This window comes from Ranitomeya variabilis, chromosome 3, assembly GCF_051348905.1.
Source record: "Ranitomeya variabilis isolate aRanVar5 chromosome 3, aRanVar5.hap1, whole genome shotgun sequence".
NCBI classification, from domain to species: domain Eukaryota; kingdom Metazoa; phylum Chordata; class Amphibia; order Anura; family Dendrobatidae; genus Ranitomeya; species Ranitomeya variabilis.
In genome coordinates, this window is record NC_135234.1 from 250,612,598 (window position 1) to 250,632,307 (window position 19,710).

Genomic DNA, 19,710 nt, shown 5'->3' on the forward strand with positions numbered 1-19,710 from the left:
GCATCACTGCACTGCACAGGCAGGAGGCAGCATCACTGCACAGGCAGCATCACTGCACAGGCAGGAGGCAGCATCACTGCACAGGCAGCATCACTGCACAGGCAGGAGGCAGCATCACTGCACAGGCAGGAGGCAGCATCACTGCACAGGCAGGAGGCAGCATCACTGCACAGGCAGGAGGCAGCATCACTGCACAGGGGCAGCATCACTGCACAGGCCTCCTGTCAGCCAGCACACATGCACCAGCCCTGACAAATACACTGCTGCCACGAGGCCTGAAATTCCTGGACAGTCGGTAAATGTAGGTCTCTTTTTGCCTGGTCCAGAAACAAATCTATGAGAGAAGCGGCCAGCCTCTGCCCAGGAGCTCGGTCATTGACTATAAATATCACAGGCTTGTAATGTGAGCAGGCGGCTTCCTGGAGGTCTGCGGCTCGTGTGCTGCAGCTCCTCAGTTACGTCTCCACCAGGCCACTGCCCTCTGCACACGCAGCAGCTTGGAGCTCTGGAACGGCGCTCAGATGCAATTCCACACAGCAACCTTGTGAGGTCGCTGTAGAGAATGAGCACAGGCCTGCTGCAGAGCTCGGCTTTCGGACTGACTCGTCTTTCCGCCTCTATGACGCCAGTTTGGGTCGCTCTGCTGTGAGCCGTTTCCGTCCTCTATGGAGGAAGCCATTTTATTGCAGTGAAACAATGTATCGTATGGCCACAGACTACGGTAAAATGGCCGCTAAGCAATACCGTTTTAGGCCATTGTAGACAATTTGCAGTTCGTTCTCTTGTGACACGCCCTTATTCTGTGCGGCATGGTAGCGCAGCAGCACCGGATTGTACGGTAGGTGAGTTCTGTCCGGTTTTCTGTTTTTCTGTCTCATCGCACTCTTGGCGCAGAATTGTCGCTCAGGATCTCTCCCGCTGTCACTGCCGGCTGTTCTCGGTTTGTTCCGCAGCTTTAGGCTATATTCACGCTATCAGTATGTGGTCAGTATTTTACCTCATTATTTGTAAGCCCAAACCAGGAGTGGAACAATCAGAGGAAAAGTATAATAGAGACATATGCACCACTTCTGCATTTATCACCCGCTCCGGATTTTGGCTTACAAATACTGATGTAAAATACTGACCAAATACTGAATATGTGACCGTAACCTTACCTATACAGGCGCTTAGTAAATCGTGAGTCCTCCAGTGTGAGGATTCGTGGGTGCCTGACTGGTATGGTGAAAGAGAGGAACATCCGAGAATTGCGCAACTTGTAATTCCAACATATCATTGATGGGATTAATGTGACAACTGTTTATTAGTGAGTGATTGTATAGGGAGGGTGTAGAGAGCGGCTGTATAGGGAGGGTGTAGAGAGAGCGGCTGTGCAGCAGTGGGGGGATACAGAGAGCGGCTGTGCAGTAGTGGGGGGATACAGAGAGCGGCTGTGCAGTAGTGGGGGGATACAGAGAGCGGCTGTGCAGTAGTGGGGGGATACAGAGAGCGGCTGTGCAGCAGTGGGGGGGATACAGAGAGCGGCTGTGCAGCAGTGGGGGGGATACAGAGAGCGGTTGTGCAGCAGGGGGGGGATACAGAGAGCGGTTGTGCAGCAGGGGGGGGATACAGAGAGCGGTTGTGCAGCAGGGGGGGGATACAGAGAGCGGCTGTGCAGCAGTGGGGGGATACAGAGAGCGGCTGTGCAGCAGTGGGGGGGGATACAGAGAGCGGTTGTGCAGCAGGGGGGGGATACAGAGAGCGGTTGTGCAGCAGTGGGGGGGATACAGAGAGGGGCTGTGCAGCAGTGGGGGGATACAGAGAGGGGCTGTGCAGCAGTGGGGGGGATACAGAGAGGGGCTGTGCAGCAGTGGGGGGATACAGAGAGGGGCTGTGCAGCAGTGGGGGGGATACAGAGAGGGGCTGTGCAGCAGTGGGGGGGGATACAGAGAGGGGCTGTGCAGTAGTGGGGGGGGATACAGAGAGGGGCTGTGCAGTAGTGGGGGGGATACAGAGAGGGGCTGTGCAGTAGTGGGGGGGATACAGAGAGGGGCTGTGCAGTAGTGGGGGGGATACAGAGAGGGGCTGTGCAGTAGTGGGGGGGATACAGAGAAGGGGCTGTGCGGTAGTGGGGGGGATACAGAGAGGGGCTGTGCAGTAGTGGGGGGGATACAGAGAGGGGCTGTGCAGTAGTGGGGGGGATACAGAGAGGGGCTGTGCAGTAGTGGGGGGGATACAGAGAGGGGCTGTGCAGTAGTGGGGGGGGATACAGAGAGGGGCTGTGCAGTAGTGGGGGGGGATACAGAGAGGGGCTGTGCAGTAGTGGGGGGGGATACAGAGAGGGGCTGTGCAGTAGTGGGGGGGGGATACAGAGAGGGGCTGTGCAGTAGTGGGGGGGATACAGAGAGGGGCTGTGCAGTAGTGGGGGGGATACAGAGAGCGGCTGTGCAGTAGTGGGGGTGTAGCCCCTCAGAAAAGGTAGGGAGGGACTGGGGCAGTACTAGGTAAGGGGCAGCACGGAATCAGTATGTTGCTATTAGATTTGGAGTAAATCTGTGCCAATGACCCATTCTATCCACCATGACCATAATGTGTGGTCCCTGGACAGGAGCACGAAGAACCAATTCTTACCTGACGGCATCTGTGGCTTTTTTTTTTAATATCTGTCTTGATGCAATGTCACGTGTGTCATGTCACATTGTTTACTTCATGCTGGTAAACAGTAGAGCCGTGGATGCCATCAGGAAGGAGGCGGTTCTCGTACTGACGTCCAGCGGCCGCCGATTACTGATGGAATGGGTCTTGCCAGTCGATTTGCAACTCTAGTGGGTATGCTGTCATTGGTATTTTTAGACAAGTTGTGATAAATAGTGATGAGCGAATATACTCATTACTCGAGATTTCTCGAGCACGCTCGGGTGACCTCCGAGTATTTTTTAGCACTTGGAGATTTAGTTTTCTTCGCTGCAGCTGAATGATTTACATCTGTTAGGCAGCATAAGTACATGTGGGGATTCCCTAGCAACCAGGCAACCCCCATGTGTACTTATGCTGGCTAACAGATGTAAATCATTCAGCTGCGGCAAGAAAAACTAAATTTCTGAGCACTAAAAAATACTCGGAGGACCCCGGAGCGTGCTCGAGAAATCTCGAGTAATGAGTATATTCGCTCATCACTAGTAATAACCCCTTTTAATAAGGTGCTATCACATTCTGTCAACCCACTTACATGACCCTCTTGGGAATCTCGGAGTGGGATCCCGCACTTGGCTCCCCTGCTTCATTCCTTGAACTACATTGCATCTGTGGTGATTGCTCCAGGGAAAATGAGCAGCTGATGGCGACTTTATAAGCGAATTATTTTTATGGGAGATTCCATGGTTAAAGCTGTCATAATACATGATAGTATCGCCTCGAACATCATTACTGGCCAATCTAAATGCTAGATTACAGGATCCCCCCCAAAGTCACCATTGCAGGGGATTCCAGTCCCATTTTCCTCCTTAGGCTTCTTTCACATTTCCGTCTGCAGTGTCCCGTCCTAATGTGTCGGGAAGATGTGCCGACTGATGTCGATAAAATAGTGATATAGGGAACGCATCCAGTGTTAGAACGGATGCGTCGGCTGAGCTTTTCCAGTGTAGACATGGGAGTTGGTATTCCGGGGACACAGAGAGAGAGGTATTTCCCCTGCCTTGAAAAGCCTTCCAGGCATGCTCAGTGGGAAAAAACGTGATGCGTCGCTGGATTCCTGTATGTGACGGTCAGCGACGGATCCTGAGTCCATAGGCTTCCATTATGGCTGACGACGGACAGCGCAGGACCCGTCGCTGAATGATTTTCCGACGTGCAGAAAAAATGTTCCTCTGAACGTTTTCTCTCCATGATAGACCGCTATTTTCCAACGGATCCAGTGAACAACAGATGAAACAGACGGCCATCCGTCACAATCCCTCGCTAATACAAGTCTATGGGAAAATGCAGGATCATACATTTTCAAAAATCGATGGATTTCAACGTGAGACAAAAGACGGAAGTGTGAAAGAGGCCTTAGGCTACTTTCACATTTACGTCTTTTGAAATCCGTTGCAATGCGTCGTTGTTGGAAATAAAAAAAAAAAAACATCCTGCAAAGTTGCCCGCAGGATGCGTTTTTTTCACATAGATTTGTATTACCGACACATCGCAACGTATGGACACACGTTCCATACGTCATGCACTGGATGCGTCGGTATTTGGCGGACCGTATATTCGTATGTCGTGTCCTGCATTTTAAACTGCGCATGCCCGGCCGTAACTCCACCCCCTCCTCCCTGGGAGTTTACTATGGGCAGCGGACGCGTTGAAACACTGCGTCCGCTGACCACGTTGTGTAAAATATCGCCAACGTCCGTCGGTACGTCGCGCCGACGGAGGTGTGAAAGAAGCCTAACCAGTTCATCTGCACAATGAAACAGTGGTATGAGCTGTGCTCTCATTTAGTGATAAATGTGCAGTTTGATAAATTGTTAAAGGGAATCTGTCAGTAGGATCAACCCTTATAAGACATCTATATGGGCATGTGGGTCACAGGAAGATGGATAAAATGACACCTTGGGGTCTGTGTTTTGTTAGGTTCAAAGAATTATGATGAATAAATAAATGCTCACACGACAATTGAATAAACTAATATGAATTTACTTAATAATAGGTAATAAATATAAACAGTCACTCAAAATAACACATAATCAATAGTCATACATTACGCTTTCAAGGTAGAAGTCCATCACTCATCGTCCAGGAAGCAAGAGCGCCCCAAACACGGTGACCGGAAAATTGCCCGCACAGAAAACTGCCCACACAGAAAATTGCCAGTTGCAGCATCACAAGGTTTCAGATCCGTGATATTTGAGGTGCAAGGTGAAGAATGCCCACAGAAAATTGCCCACAGGCTTAAATATAGGTTAAATGCTCTGTAGGACGGGGATAGTATATGCATGTATACATGAGATGCTCTGCTGGGCAGAAGAATAATATATAATTATAGGTGAGATGCTCTGCAGGACAGAGAATAGCAAAAAGATATAGGTTAAATGCTCTGCAGGACAGGGGGATAGTATATGCATATATACATGAGATGCTCTGCAGGGCAGAAGAATAATATATAATTATAGGTGAGATGCTCTGCAGGACAGAGAATAGCAAAGATATATAGGTTAAATGCTCTGCAGGACAGGGGGATAGTATATGCATATATACATGAGATGCTCTGCAGGGCAGAAGAATAATATAGAATTATAGGTGAGATGCTCTGCAGGACAGAAGAATAATATAGAATTATAGGTGAGATGCTCTGCAGGACAGAAGAATAATATAGAATTATAGGTGAGATGCTCTGCAGGGCAGGTGAATAACAAAGAGATATAGGTTAAATGCTCTGCAGGACAGGGGGATAGTATGCAGGTATACGTGAGATGCTCTGCAGGGCAGAAGAATAATATAGAATTGTAGGTGCGTTCTCTGCAGAACAGAGAATAGCAAAGAGATATAGATTAAATGCTCTGCAGGTCAAGGGGAAATAATACGGGTATACGTGAGATGCTCTGCAGGGCAGAAGAATAATAAAGAATTATAGGTGAGTTGCTCTGCAGGATTGAGAATAGCAAAGATAGGTTAAATGCTCTGCAGGACAGGGGGATAGTATGCGGGTATACGTGAGATGCTCTGCAGAACAGAGAATAGTATAGAATTATAGGTGAGATGCTCTGCAGCACAGAAGAATGTCGGCAAAAATTGCCCACATAAAAAAACTACCAACAAGTTTATTAAGAACAGTTTATTAAGGAGGTCTAATAACAACAATAACAAGTTTATTAAACAATCATTGCACACCTGCAAATAATTAGCTGCCGGGTGATTGTCCTTGACTTCCATGGGCTCCATTGAAATACAATACAGCACAACACAGGCAGCAAAGAAAATGCAGAATGGATTTCAGCAAAGGTCTCTGGGCCCAGTTTACTTCTCCAGGTTCTACAGGTTCGGTTCACTCATCCCTAGTCCCAGAGTACGGATTCTGTTCTTAGGAGTTGTCATTCCACTGTGCTAACAATAATTCTGCTCTCATTGTAGTGTGTCTGGGCCAAGAGACCCTTAGGCTATGTTCACACGCTGCAGATTTTGCTGCGGGTCCGCAGCGGTTTCCCATGCGTTTACAGTACAATGTACTGTACAATGCACAAAAAAACGCGAGGAAACGCAGCGGTTTACATTCCGCAGCATGTCAATTTTTGGTGCGGAATCCGCAGCGGTTTTACACCTGCTCCATAATAGAAAACCGCAGGTGTAAAACCACAGTGGAATCCGCACCAAAACCGCGGTAAATCCGCAGGAAAAATGCGCAGAGGACCATTCTACGTGTGCACATAACCTTATTCAAATCCACTCTGCATTTTCTTCCATCCTATGCCTGCCTGCACCTGCAGTATACTGTATGTGTATGATACATAACTAGGTAGGGTCTGTTCTCTCTTACTCTTGGTAGTCATAAGTGGACAGGGAAGGAAGTGCAGGCCCCAGATTCACTGCCACTGAAGTCAATGGGAGAGTGGCGCTGCTATGGCACTTCCGCTCCTCTGACAGATTCTGACAGAATCTCACCTTTCTGCGGTGCCTTCTGGGCTTCCAGGACCATCTATCTCAGCCAGCAGCTCCCTGCTTTTGGTGGGCACCCACTGAGATGATAATGTATTAGATCTGACCTGCAGTCCCATGTAACTCCACAGATAATACAGTGATACTTTTGTGAGTACTGATAGCAGTGATGGCTCCTCTGGATCACACTGCTGCTGGTTCTGCATGTGCTGGTGAGAGGAGTAAGGCAGAATCAGTGAGAGAGGAGAGCAGACTAGATCTATCTATTGCTGATAATGCCAGAATGGTGGTTGTTTGGATACCACTTCCATCTGTTCTATGTGGTCTCTATATTTAATAGGCAGCCGGGACATTTGATCAGATAAAATACAAAATTTGACTCGCATTTGAGAGTCCTTTAATCTGATACGCTTTACCAGTATGTAGGTGTGTGAAATATTCAGAGTTGATCACATGAGAGCCACTGAAGCCGTGAAGGCAGGGAAAAGAACCTGTCTTCTGACTTTTTAGTAACTATTGGGTAGGTTCGCATGTTAGACTACCAATGCCGGCCCTGACAAGATGGCCACAGTGGTTTTGTGCTCTTTTATTTCACATCAGAGGCTGTAGTTTGAACTCAGGGATTTTGAGGTATGCGCTACTCAATAGAGGCCAGTGTGTTCTGTATGGCATAGTGAATGGATGGTGTAATTGGGTGGTATGAATGTACAAAGGTATTCTGGTTTGATTGTTAGGTGATGATCTGTGGGTGTCGAGATTACTTTTGAATTTATCCAGTATCCTTGATGGATAACCTCTTGTCTGAAATTTGTTTGAGCGAGATCACAATCTAGTAGGTCTGAGGGGTTCAGTTGAGACAATTCTATTAACCCTTTTGAATTGTGAACAAGGGCAGGAGTCTTTCATCATTTTAGGATGACAGCTGGAGTAATGTAGCAGACTATTCCTGTTGGTGGGTTTGGAATAAGGTCAGTGCTAAGGATTTCCTGTTCAATCTTGATGACCAGGGTGTCAAGGAAACTATTGCTTCAGGAATTGTAATTAAGACCAACTTGAAAATTGGCACTTATTTGGTTAAAGGAGAATATAAAAGACTAGACTGTGGCCCGATTCTAACGCATCGGGTATTCTAGAATATGCATGTCCCCGTAGTATATGGACAATGATGATTCCAGAATTCGCGGCAGACTGTGCCCGTCGCTGATTGGTCGAGGCAACCTTTATAACATCGTCGCCATGGCAACCATTATGACATCTACGTCGATACTGTGCCCGTCGCTGATTGGTCGAGGCCTGGCGGCCTCGACCAATCAGAGGCGCGGGATTGCCATTATGACATCATCGTCGCCATGCTGTGCCCGTCTCTGATTGGTCGAGGCCTGGCGGCCTCGACCAATCAGAGACGCGGGATTTCCAGGACAGACAGACAGACAGACAGACAGACAGACGGAAAAACCCTTAGACAATTATATATATAGATAACGGAGAATCAACTGTCAACTGAACTATCCAAAATGGAGAAGATATTGTCTAAGGGATGGCATGTATTAGTGTAGACATATTTTTCTTCAAAATGTTTCCTATGGTTGTTGGTTTAATTATATTATTTATTCATATAGCACCATTGATTCCATGGTGCTGTACATGAGAAGGTTTTACGTACAAATTACAGATATCACTTACAGTAAGCAAACTAACAATGACAGACTGATACAGAGGGGCGAGGACCCTGCCCTTGCGGGCTTACATTCTACAGGATGGAGGGGAAGGAGACAGTAGGTGGAGGGTTGCAGCAGCTCTGGTGTTGGTGAGGCGGTAGCTTCGGTAGTGATGAGGAGGCAGCGGGGTCAGTGTAGGCTGTAGGCTTTCCTGAAGAGATGGGTTTTCAGGTTCCGTCTGAAGGATCCGAATGTGGTTGATAGTCGGATGTGTTGGGGCAGAGAGTTCCAGAGGATGGGGGATATTCGGGAGAAGTGTTGGAGGCGGTTGGGGGCGTTACAATAGAGCATATAGCTGTGCCACATGTCTGCATTTAGTAGGTGTCTCCAAATAGAAAAATATTTTCATGTAAAGTCAAATGTAATAAGTCTAGGAGAAGTTAATGGTATTGTGAGAATATTCTGCTGTCTGCAAGAGATTGTGGACTGCCAGATAGCCTTCATTATGATGGATGGATGTACATAGGCTAGAGCCATCAAGGGTGACCAGTATGCTGTTGGTACGGGCTGTGTTCAGATTGTTAATGATATCCAAGAAATGTCCAGTATCTAGAAGGAAAGCTTTATAGTTAGTTTGTTTGGTTAGTCGTGTAAGAATTTTTTCAAGGAAAATGGAGAGAGGAGATAAGATGGCCAGTGGATGCCACTATTGGGCATGGCGCTTTACATGTGAGGAGGGGTATACATAATAAAAATAAGTACAGTACCATACAAGTCACAATGGTACAGGATGAGAGAGGACTCTGCCCGTGAGGGCTCACAATCTACAAGGGATGGGTGAGGATACAGTAGGTGAGGGTAGAGCTGGTCGTTCAGTGGCTTGGTGGATCAGGGGTTACTGCAGGCTGTAAGCTTGTTGGTAGAGGTGAGTCTTCAGGTTCTTCTTGAAGGTTTCAATGGTAGGCGAGAGTCTAATATGTAATAATCTTTATTTTTTATATAATAATAATCTTTATTTTTATATAGCGCTAACATATTCCGCAGCGCTTTACAGTTTTGCACACATTATGATTGCTGTCCCCAATGGGGCTCACAATCTAAATTCCCTATCAGTATGTCTTTGGAATGTGGGAGGAAACCGGAGTACCCGGAGGAAACCCACGCAAACACGGAGAGAACATACAAACTCTTTGCAGATGTAGTCCTTGGTGGGGTTTGAACCCAGGACTCCAGCGCTGCAAGGCTGCAGTGCTATCCACTGAGCCACCGTGCTGCCCATGTACAGTTATATGAAAAAGTTTGGGCACCCCTATTAATCTTAAGCTTAATGTTTTATAAAAATTTGTTTTCTTGCAACAGCTATTTCAGTTTCATATATCTATTAACTGTTGGACACAGTAATGTTTCTGCCTTGAAATGAGGTTTATTGTACTAACAGAAAATGTGCAATCTGCATTCAAACAAAATTTGACAGGTGCATAAGTATGGGCACCTAACCAGAAAAGTGACATTAATATTTAGTAGATCCTCCTTTTGCAAAAATAACAGCCTCTAGTCGCTTTCTGTAGCTTTTAATGAGTTCCTGGATCCTGGATGGAAGGTATTTTTGACCATTCCTCTTTACAAAACAATTTCAGTTCAGTTAAGTTTGATGGTCGCCGAGCATGGACAGCCCTCTTCAAATGATCCCACAGATGTTCAATGATATTCAGGTCTGGGGACTGGGATGGCCATTCCAGAACAGTGTAATTGTTCCTCTGCATGAATGCCTGAGTAGATTTGGAGCGGTGTTTTGGATCATTGTCTTGCTGAAAGATCCATCCCCTGCGTAACTTCAACTTTGTCACTGATTCATGAACATTATTGTCAAGAATCTGCTGATACTGAGAGGAATCCATGCGTCCCTCAACTTTAACAAGATTCCCGGTGCCGGCATTGGCCACACAGCCCCAAAGCATGATGGAACCTCCACCAAATTTTACTGTGGGTAGCAAGTGTTTTTCTTGGAATGCTGTGTTTTTTGGCCGCCATGCATAACGCCTTTTTGTATGACCAAACAACTCAATCTTGGTTTCATCAGTCCACAGGACCTTCTTCCAAAAAGAAATTGGCTTCTCAAAATGTGCTTTTGCATACCTCAGCCGACTCTGTTTGTGGTGTGCTTGCAGAAACGGCTTCTTTCGCATCACTCTCCCATACAGCTTCTCCTTGTGCAAAGTGCGTTGTATAGTTGACCGATGCACAGTGACACCATCTGCAGCAAGTTGATGCTGCAGCTCTCTGGAGGTGGTCTGAGGAGTGTCCTTGACTGATCTCACCATTCTTCTTCTCTGCCTTTCTGATGTTTTTCTTGGCCTGCCACTTCTGGCCTTAACAAGAACTGTACCTGTGTTCTTCCATTTCCTTACTATGTTCCTCACAGTGGAAATTGACAGGTTAAATCTCTTAGCTTTTTGTATCCTTCCCCTGAACAACTATGTTGAATAATCTTTGTTTTCAGATCATTTGACAGTTGTTTTGAGGAGCCCATGATGCCACTCTAAATAGACAACTTGCAAGTGGCCACTTTAAGTAACTTTTCTCATGATTGCATACACCTGGCTATGAAGTTCAAAGCTCAATGAGGTTACAAAACCAAAAAAAGTGCTTTAGTAAGTCAGTAAAAAGTGGGTAGGAGTATTTAAAACAAGAAAATAATAAGGGTGCCCATACTTATGCACCTGTCAAATTTTGTTTGAATGCAGATTGCACATTTTCTGTACAATACAACCTCATTTCAAGGCAGAAACATTACTGTGTCCAACAGTTATTAGATATATGAAACTGAAATAGCTGTTGCAAAAAAAAAACAATTTTTATAAAACATTAAGCTTAAGATTAATAGGGGTGCCCAAACTTTTTCATATAACTGTATGTGGTGTCATATGGAATGGTTCTGTATGTGTTTCTGCCTGATAATTGATGGTGTATTTCTTCTAGATATTCATGACCGTTCATAACCACAGTGGTGCCTCCTTTAATTGCTGGTTTGATTATGATCCTGTGATTGCACTGGACTAAGTTGTTAATGACCGATTGTTCTTTAAGTGTGAGGTTGTGATGATGGTTGAAAACCCAGGCATTGTCGGTTTATGATATGACCAACGTTGCAATTGATGAGATCTATCATAGTCTCAATGGCATGGTATATATGGAGTATTGTTGAAGTTGCTGTTTATGGAGGCCTAAGTGTATGATGGGTATTTCTGACTTGGAAAGGTCACCTTCAGTGGACATTGTACTAAAGATTATTTTAGTTGTTAAACCAAAATGTGATTTGAGATGCAGGGTTCTATAGAATCTCTAAGTTCTGTTCCAACTTAGGAGTTATATGATGTGGTAGGACAAAACGAGAGGGCTTTCTGGAGGGGTAAGAGTTATGGTTGAAGGAAGACTTTAAAGGGCCACTGTCACCCCCCTCCAGCCGTTATAAACTAAAAGAGCCACCTTGTGCAGCAGTAAAGCTGCATTCTACCAAGGTGGCTCTTTTAGTTTTTGATTCAGTTATTCCCTAAATAAAGCGTTTTAAAATTTGTAGAAAATAACCTGTCCTTAGACCTGGAGGCGGTCCGAAGCTTCCTCGGTGAATCTCCCAACGGCCGTCACTCTTCTCTTCTGGGGATGTGGTCGTCGCCCCCTCAGCGCTGTTTCTTCTTAAATCCGGCGCCTGCGCTGTGCGTGCCTGCCTGGGGCAGGCGCAGTCTTCATTGTCCGTCATAGGTCAGATGCAGGGTGCCTGACTGCGCCTGTGCCGGCAGTGCGGCCACCCTGTTGCTGAATCCCCGCCCCGCACTGTGTTATTCATTATGCACAGTGCGGGGCTGGGGTTCCTGGGCATGCGCACTGCGCTGTTCAGACGCTCCCCCGCCTTCCAGCGTTGTTATTTGCGGCTGCTTAATTCCAAACGCTGGCAAGGAAACCTGTATATTACGGCAACGCTGGAAGGCGGGGGACCGGGGGAGCATCTGAACAGCGCAGTGCGCATGCCCAGGAACCCCAGCCCCGCACTGTGCATAATGAATAACAGTGCGGGGCGGGGATTCAGCAACAGGGTGGCCGCACTGCCGGCACAGGCGCAGTCAGGCACCCTGCATCTGACCTATGACGGACAATGAAGACTGCGCCTGCCCCAGGCAGGCACGCACAGCGCAGGCGCCGGATTTAAGAAGAAACAGCGCTCAGGGGGCGGCGACCACATCCCCAGAAGAGAAGAGTGACGGCCGTTGGGAGATTCACCGAGGAAGCTTCGGACCGCCTCCAGGTCTAAGGACAGGTTATTTTGTACAAATTTTAAAACGCTTTATTGAGGGAATAACTGAATCAAAAACTAAAAGAGCCACCTTGTTAGACTGCAGCATTACTGCTGCACAAGGTGGCTCTTTTAGTTTATAACGGCTGGAGGGGGGTGACAGTGGCCCTTTAAGTCCATCTAGTTCAACCCATAGCCTAACCGAACATGCCCTAACATGTTGATCCAGAGGAAGGCAAAAAAAAAACCCATGTGGCAAAGGGTAAGCTCCACCTTGGGGAAAAAAAATCCTTCCTGACTCCACATACAGCAATCAGACTAGTTCCCTGGATCAACGCCCTATCAAGGAATATAGTGTATATACCCTGTAACATTATACTTTTCCAGAAAGGTATCCAGTCCCCTCTTAAAGGGACTCTGTCACCTGAATTTGGAGGGAACAATTTTCAGTCATATGGGCGGGGTTTTCGGGTGTTTGATTCACCCTTTCCTTGCATGCTGGCTGCAATATTGGATTGAAGTTCATTCTCTGTCCTCCATAGTACACGCCTGTGTAAGGCAAGATTGCCTTGTGCAGGCATGTACTACGGAGGACAGAGAATGAACTTCAATCCAATATTGCAGCCAGCATGCAGCCAGCGGGTAAGGAAAGGGTGAATCAAACACCCGAAAACCCCGCCCATATGACTGAAAATTGTTCCCTCCAAATTCAGGTGACAGAGTCCCTTTAAATTTAAGTAACGAATCCCTCTTTACCACATCATACGGCAGAGAGTTCCATAGTCTCACTGCTCTTACAGTAAAGAATCCGCGTCTGTTATTATGCTTAAACCTTTTTTCCTCCAGACGTAGAGGATGTCCCCTTGTCTGTGTCTCAGGTCTATGATTAAAAAGATCATCAGAAAGGTCTTTGTACTGTCCCCTCATATATTTATACATTAAAATAAGATCACCCCTTAGCCTTCGTTTTTCCAAACTAAATAGCCCCAAATGTAATAACCTATCTTGGTATTGCAGACCCCCCAGTCCTCTAATAACCTTGGTCGCTCTTCTCTGCACCCGCTCTAGTTCAGCTATGTCTTTCTTATACACCGGAGACCAGAACTGTGCACAGTATTCTAAGTGTGGTCGAACTAGTGACTTGTATAGAGGTAAAATTATGTTCTCCTCATGAGCATTTATGCCTCTTTTAATGCATCCGATTATTTTATTTGCCTTTGTAGCAGCTGCCTGACACTGGCCACTGAATATGAGTTTGTCATACACCCAGGTCTTTTTCATTGACTGTTTTGTCCAGAGTTTTAGAATTAAGCACATAGTTATACATCTTATTACTTCTATCCAAGTGCATGACCTTACATGTATCCCCATTAAAGCTCATTTGCCATTTATCAGCCCAAGCTTCTAGTTTACATAAATCATCCTGTAATATAAAATTGTCCTCCTCTGTATTGATTACCCTGCAGAGTTTAGTGTCATCTGCAAATATTGAAATTCTACTCTGAATGCCCCCTACAAGGTCATTAATAAATATGTTAAAAAGAAGAGGGCCCAATACTGATCCCTGTGGTACCCCACTGCTAACCGCGACCCAGTCCGAGTGTGCTCCATTAATAACCACAACCACCCTTTGTTTCCTATCCCTGAGCCAGCTCTCAATCAACTTACACATATTTTCCCCTATCTCCATTATTCTCATTTTATGTAACAACCTTTCTCTGATCGCCCATGACGGCACCACGGAGAGAGGGGATCCGCCCACCAAGGACAGGAAACCTACGGATAAAAAGGCGGTACCACTCTCCTGCATCAGTTGGTTTCCTGTCCTTGATGGGAGACCTACGGACTTACCAGATCGACGTTGGAATTCCGGGGCCAACCAGTCCGACTCAGGCAGCTGGGGTCCCTCTGCCTCGGCTGAGGTGGTGACCCGAAGCGCCACCGCTGGGGGCTAGTGGGCCTCTAGGGTGTGCGGGGGAGGTGACAAGGAGTTCGCGGTCACCTCCCCAGGTAAGATGCAGCAGCGGCAACATCCAGGGGGGTCCCTCTGTGGTTGCGGGAGGGGCGGCGCGGCCCTCCCCAAACAAGCGTCAGTCTGCACACTGCACCGCCATCAGGCGTGCAGAGCCGCGCGATAGGGACTGCATAGGAACGGGAGCGCCGGTCAGCAGCGCCATATCTGCACTCCGGGCGCCATCTTGAAAGTTCGGCGCATGCCCGGGATTGCGCTGGTCTCGCGAGGCGCCGGCGGGGTTACCGCTCGAGCGCACAGACGATCTGCGCAGGCGCCGCAGAAGCTCGACTGCGCAGGCGCCGGCGTTCGGCGCTCCTTGACGTCCGCTGGGTGCTACTGCGCAGGCGCGGAGAAAAAAAAAAAAAAAAAGAGTGCAGCAAAAGCGGCGGGAAAGCTTTAAATGGGAGAAGTTACATCCTCCCAGTGGCTCAGCAATATATCGGCAGGAGCCTCAAGAGCTACTACTCGCCACAGCACCAGAGCGCTATCTAGGACAACCGCAGACCAACAGCAGTATGAGCGACCCGGCATCTCCCTTGCCAGAATCACCTCCACCTATAGCATCGCCACAGCAGCAGCAAAAAAGGCGACAGCAGAAAGACCAGGACACCAGCAAAGAACGCCAAAGGTCCCAACACAGTAAGGGGTCCAGTACGGCGTCGGGGAAAAAGCCAGAGGCAGAGAATCCCCAACCGGTATTTAGGGGTCCTGGAGGTGGTAAGTTGATCTTCGTGAAAGTCAGAGACAGTAAGATTATTATTTGTCTCTTTTAGGGGAGGAAAAGCGTAGGTAAAACAAAGCATAAAATCTGTGCCATCTGTAGAGAAGATCTTCCACCTGCCTGGGAGAAGAGGCTATGTAATACTTGCATACAGCAGACAGTATCCGAAAGCCTGCCTGAGTTTGCAACCGATCTAAAAAACCTGATTAAGGAGCAAGTGGAAGACACCTTCAGATCCCTAAATAGGGGGAAAAAACGGAGAAGGACCAGAGACAGGTCTCCGTCTCCGGTCTCAAAATCTGACAGCGGTAGTGCGAGTTCAGTATCCTCCGACTCGTCCTCCTCGTCTGCATCATCCACTTCTTCAGGGGGGCACAACTGTTTCTCACTAGAGGACACCGATGGCCTTATAAAAGCAGTGAGAAGTACTATGGGGTTAGTAGACTCCCACCCTAAAAAATCGGTACAAGACATCATGTTTGGGGGCCTAGAACAAAAAAAGAGAAGAGCTTTTCCGCTTAATGACGCAATTGCAGCTTTAATTAAAAAAGAATGGAAAAAACCCATGAAAAAGTCTCTTTTAACTCCAAAAAGGAAATACCCCTTCGAGGATGAATCCTGCTCCTTTTGGGAGAAAGCCCCCAAATTAGATGTAGCAATAGCTAAAGCGTCAAAAAAATTCGCTCTCCCGTTTGAAGACATGGGGGTTCTAAAAGACCCTATGGACAAGAAGGCGGACACCTTCCTCAAAGGCTCTTGGGAGGCAGCGGGAGGAGGCCTAAAACCTGCAGTAGCAGCTGCATGTACATCTCGTTCCCTAATGATCTGGCTGAATCAGCTAGAGGGTCAATTAAAGGGGAAGACTTCCCGAGACTCGATACTGAATACTTTACCAGTAATGAGGGGGGCTGCGGCTTTCCTGGCCGACGCCTCGGCCGACTCAGTCAGATTGGCCGCTAGGTCAGCAGTGTTTGCTAACGTGGCCAGGCGCGCCCTCTGGCTTAAGAACTGGCCAGGCGACCTCCAAACAAAAACAAAACTGTGTACCATCCCCTGCGAAGGAGAATTTTTGTTCGGTTCTACCTTAGACGACATTTTGGAAAAAGCAGGGGACAAGAAAAAGTCCTTTCCTTCTCTGGGTCTCCCCTCTTACCGGAAGCCCTTTCGGAACAAGAGGTTTTTCCGCAAAAACCCGGGGAGAGGCCAAGGAAAGTGGGAGGATAAGAGGAACAAAAATAAGGGGTTTATCTTCAACAAAAACCCCAACGATAACAAGCAACCTTCACATTGAAGGTTCGCCCCAGGTGGGAGGGAGATTATCTCTCTTTCTCCCAGCCTGGGAAAGGATTACCTCCAGTCAATGGATACTGAACATCATAGAATCAGGACTGAGGTTAACATTCAAAAGATGCCCTCGTCCCTCTTTTACGATGACCTCTACAAGATCTTCGGCAGAAGAGCAGCTGGCACTAGAAAAAGAGGTCATCGGGTTAGTAGAAAAGAGAGTACTCCTGGAGGTTCCCCCTCAAGAAAGAGGACAAGGGTACTATTCCCCTCTATTTCTGAGGAAAAAAACAGACGGTTCCTTCAGGACCATTATAAATCTGAAAAACCTAAACGATTACCTAGAGGTTCAGGCATTCAAGATGGAAACGATAAAATCATCTATCAAAATGCTGTTTCCTCAATGCTTCATGGTGGTCCTAGACCTAAAGGACGCATATTATCATGTCCCAATACACAAAGATCACCAAAGATTCCTCAGGATGGCGGTTCACATCAGAGGAGTCCTAAGTCACTTCCAGTTCTCAGCTCTGCCTTTTGGTCTAGCCATAGCCCCGAGGATTTTCACAAAACTGATCGTGGAGGTAATGGCTCACCTCAGGGAAGAAAATACCTTGATTGTACCATATCTGGACGATTTCTTGGTGATAGGCTCCTCCCCGCAGCATTGCGAGAATCAACTGGCAACAGTGATTCATTCCCTAAAGGAATTGGGTTGGCTAATAAACATAGAAAAATCCAGACTAATGCCTTCTCAGGTCCAGGAGTACCTAGGTCTCACTCTAGACTCCAAAAAAATGGAATGTCGGCTCCCGGAGAACAAAATACAGAAACTAAAAAGTTTAGTATCAAGAGTTCAATCTCTCCCCTCCATAACACTCCGTCAGGGTATGTCCCTCCTAGGCTCCATGACCTCTTGCATCCCCGCGGTCCAGTGGGCCCAATTACATTCAAGAGATCTCCAATGGCAGATATTATCAGAACAAACCCATCTAGGACCCATTTAGACGGGCGGTTAACTCTATCTCCTCGTACCAATCACTCTCTGACATGGTGGAAATCGCAGGAAAATCTTTCCCAGGGGGTCCCATGGGTAATTCAGATCTCAAAGGTCCTGACTACGGACGCAAGCCCCTCAGGGTGGGGGGCTCATCTGGGCGATCTGGTAGCCCAGGGCATCTGGTCTCCCGTCTCTAGCAAACAAATCCTCCAACATGAAGGAACTTCTTGCGGTCAAATTTGCCCTTCAGGAATTCTTGGGGGTCCTTCACTCTCATCACGTAAGAGTGATGTCGGACAACCGGGTGGTAGTATCTTACCTAAATCACCAGGGGGGCACCCGTTCCAAAAATCTAATGGAAGTGACCAACTCAATCCTACAAATAGCTGAGAGCAACCTCCTATCCCTAACAAGCCTGCACATAAAGGGAGTAGACAATTACAAAGCAGACTTCCTCAGTCGGTCCAGCCTAAAACAGGGGCTTCAATAAAAAACCTATCTCTCAAAACCGCTCTGTTAGTCGCCCTCACTTCTGCCCGTAGGGTCAGCGACTAACAGGCTCTCTCAGCTAACCCTCCTTACACACAATTTCTAGAGGATAGGGTCATTTTAAAAACAGACCCAGCATATCTCCCGAAAGTGGCTTCAAAATTTCACAGGTCTCAAGAGATATCTCTCCCCTCCTTCTGTCCCAACCCTATAAATAAGAAGGAACAAACATTACATACACTAGATGTAAGAAGATGTCTCTTACGTTACCTAGAAGTCACTAGAGAGAGTAGGGAGGATCCCTCTCTGTTTGTGTGTTTCCAGGGTCCCCGAAAGGGGAAAAAAGCATCGAAAGCCACCATAGCAAGATGGATCACGGACGCCATCAGTCTTTCATACTCGGCAAGTGGGATGTCCGTTCCCGGGGAGGTTAAGGCTCACTCGACAAGGGCAGTGGCATCTTCCTGAGCGGAGAAGGCCGGAGCTTCTATCGACCAGATATGTAGAGCTGCTACCTGGTCCTCACCATCCACATTCTATAAGCACTATAGATTGGACCTAATCTCCTCTTCAGACCTTACCTTCGGTAAAAGGGTTCTGGAAGCGGTGGTCCCTCCCTGAATGTACTATCTATGCAATTCTCTCCGTGGTGCCGTCATGGGCGATCAGAGAAAAATATAGTTGTTACCGATAACGGTATTTCTCTGAGCCCATGACGGCACCCGTACATTCCCTCCCTTCACTTGTGGGTGCTCACATCAAAATAGTGCCATAGTCTATTCATAGTTTTAAAGTCACGCGGTATCTCGTTATGCTAAACAGTTAAAATTAACAAATGTTTTAGTAGTCTCCCATCATTTTCTATGTAAAACAACTGATGCAGGAGAGTGGTACCGCCTTTTTATCCGTAGGTTTCTTGTCCTTGGTGGGCGGATCCCCTCTCTCTGTGGTGCCGTCATGGGCTCAGAGAAATACCGTTATCGGTAAGAACTATATTTTTTGTGTGGCACCGTATCAAAAGCTTTTGAAAAGCCCATATACACTACATCTACTGGGTTCCCTTGGTCCAGTCCGGAACTTACCTCTTCATAGAAGCTGATCAAATTAGTCTGACATGAACGGTCCCTAGTAAACCCGTGCTGATACTGGGTCATGAGGTTATTCCTCTTCAGATACTCCAGTATAGCATCCCTTAGAATGCCCTCCAGGATTTTACCCACAGTAGAGGTTAAGCTTACTGGCCTATAATTACCGAGTTCAGTTTTTGTCCCCTTTTTGAATATTGGCACCACATTTGCTATACGCCAGTCCTGTGGTACAGACCCTGTTATTATGGACTCTTTAAAGATTAAAAATAATGGTCTATCAATGACTGTACTTAATTCCTGCAGTACTCGGGGGTGTATCCCATCCGGGCCCGGAGATTTGTCAATTTTAGTGATTTTTAGACTCCGCCGTACTTCCTGCTGAGTTAAGCAGGTGATATTTAATGGGGAATTTTTTATGACTGATCATATTGTCTGCCATGGGATTTTCTTTTGTAAATACTGATGAAAAAAAGTCATTTAGCATATTGGCTTTTTCCTCATCCTCATCCACCATTTCACCCAGACTATTTTTAAGGGGGCCAACACTCTCATTTTT

At 47.0% G+C, this 19,710-nt stretch overlaps 1 protein-coding gene across 2 annotated transcripts in view; it reads left to right on the forward strand.

The window, feature by feature from the left end:
- Positions 1-705: 705 nt before the first annotated feature.
- The window catches only part of ZNF593 (zinc finger protein 593), a 28,185-nt gene continuing 9,180 nt past the window's right edge, over positions 706-19,710 (forward strand). The window contains exon 1 of one of the 2 annotated variants that reach the window (XM_077295373.1): positions 706-842. The gene's annotated coding sequence lies outside the window, so the exon portion shown is untranslated. The remainder of the gene's footprint in view (positions 843-19,710) is intronic. The other variant, XM_077295372.1, reaches the window with a different exon arrangement.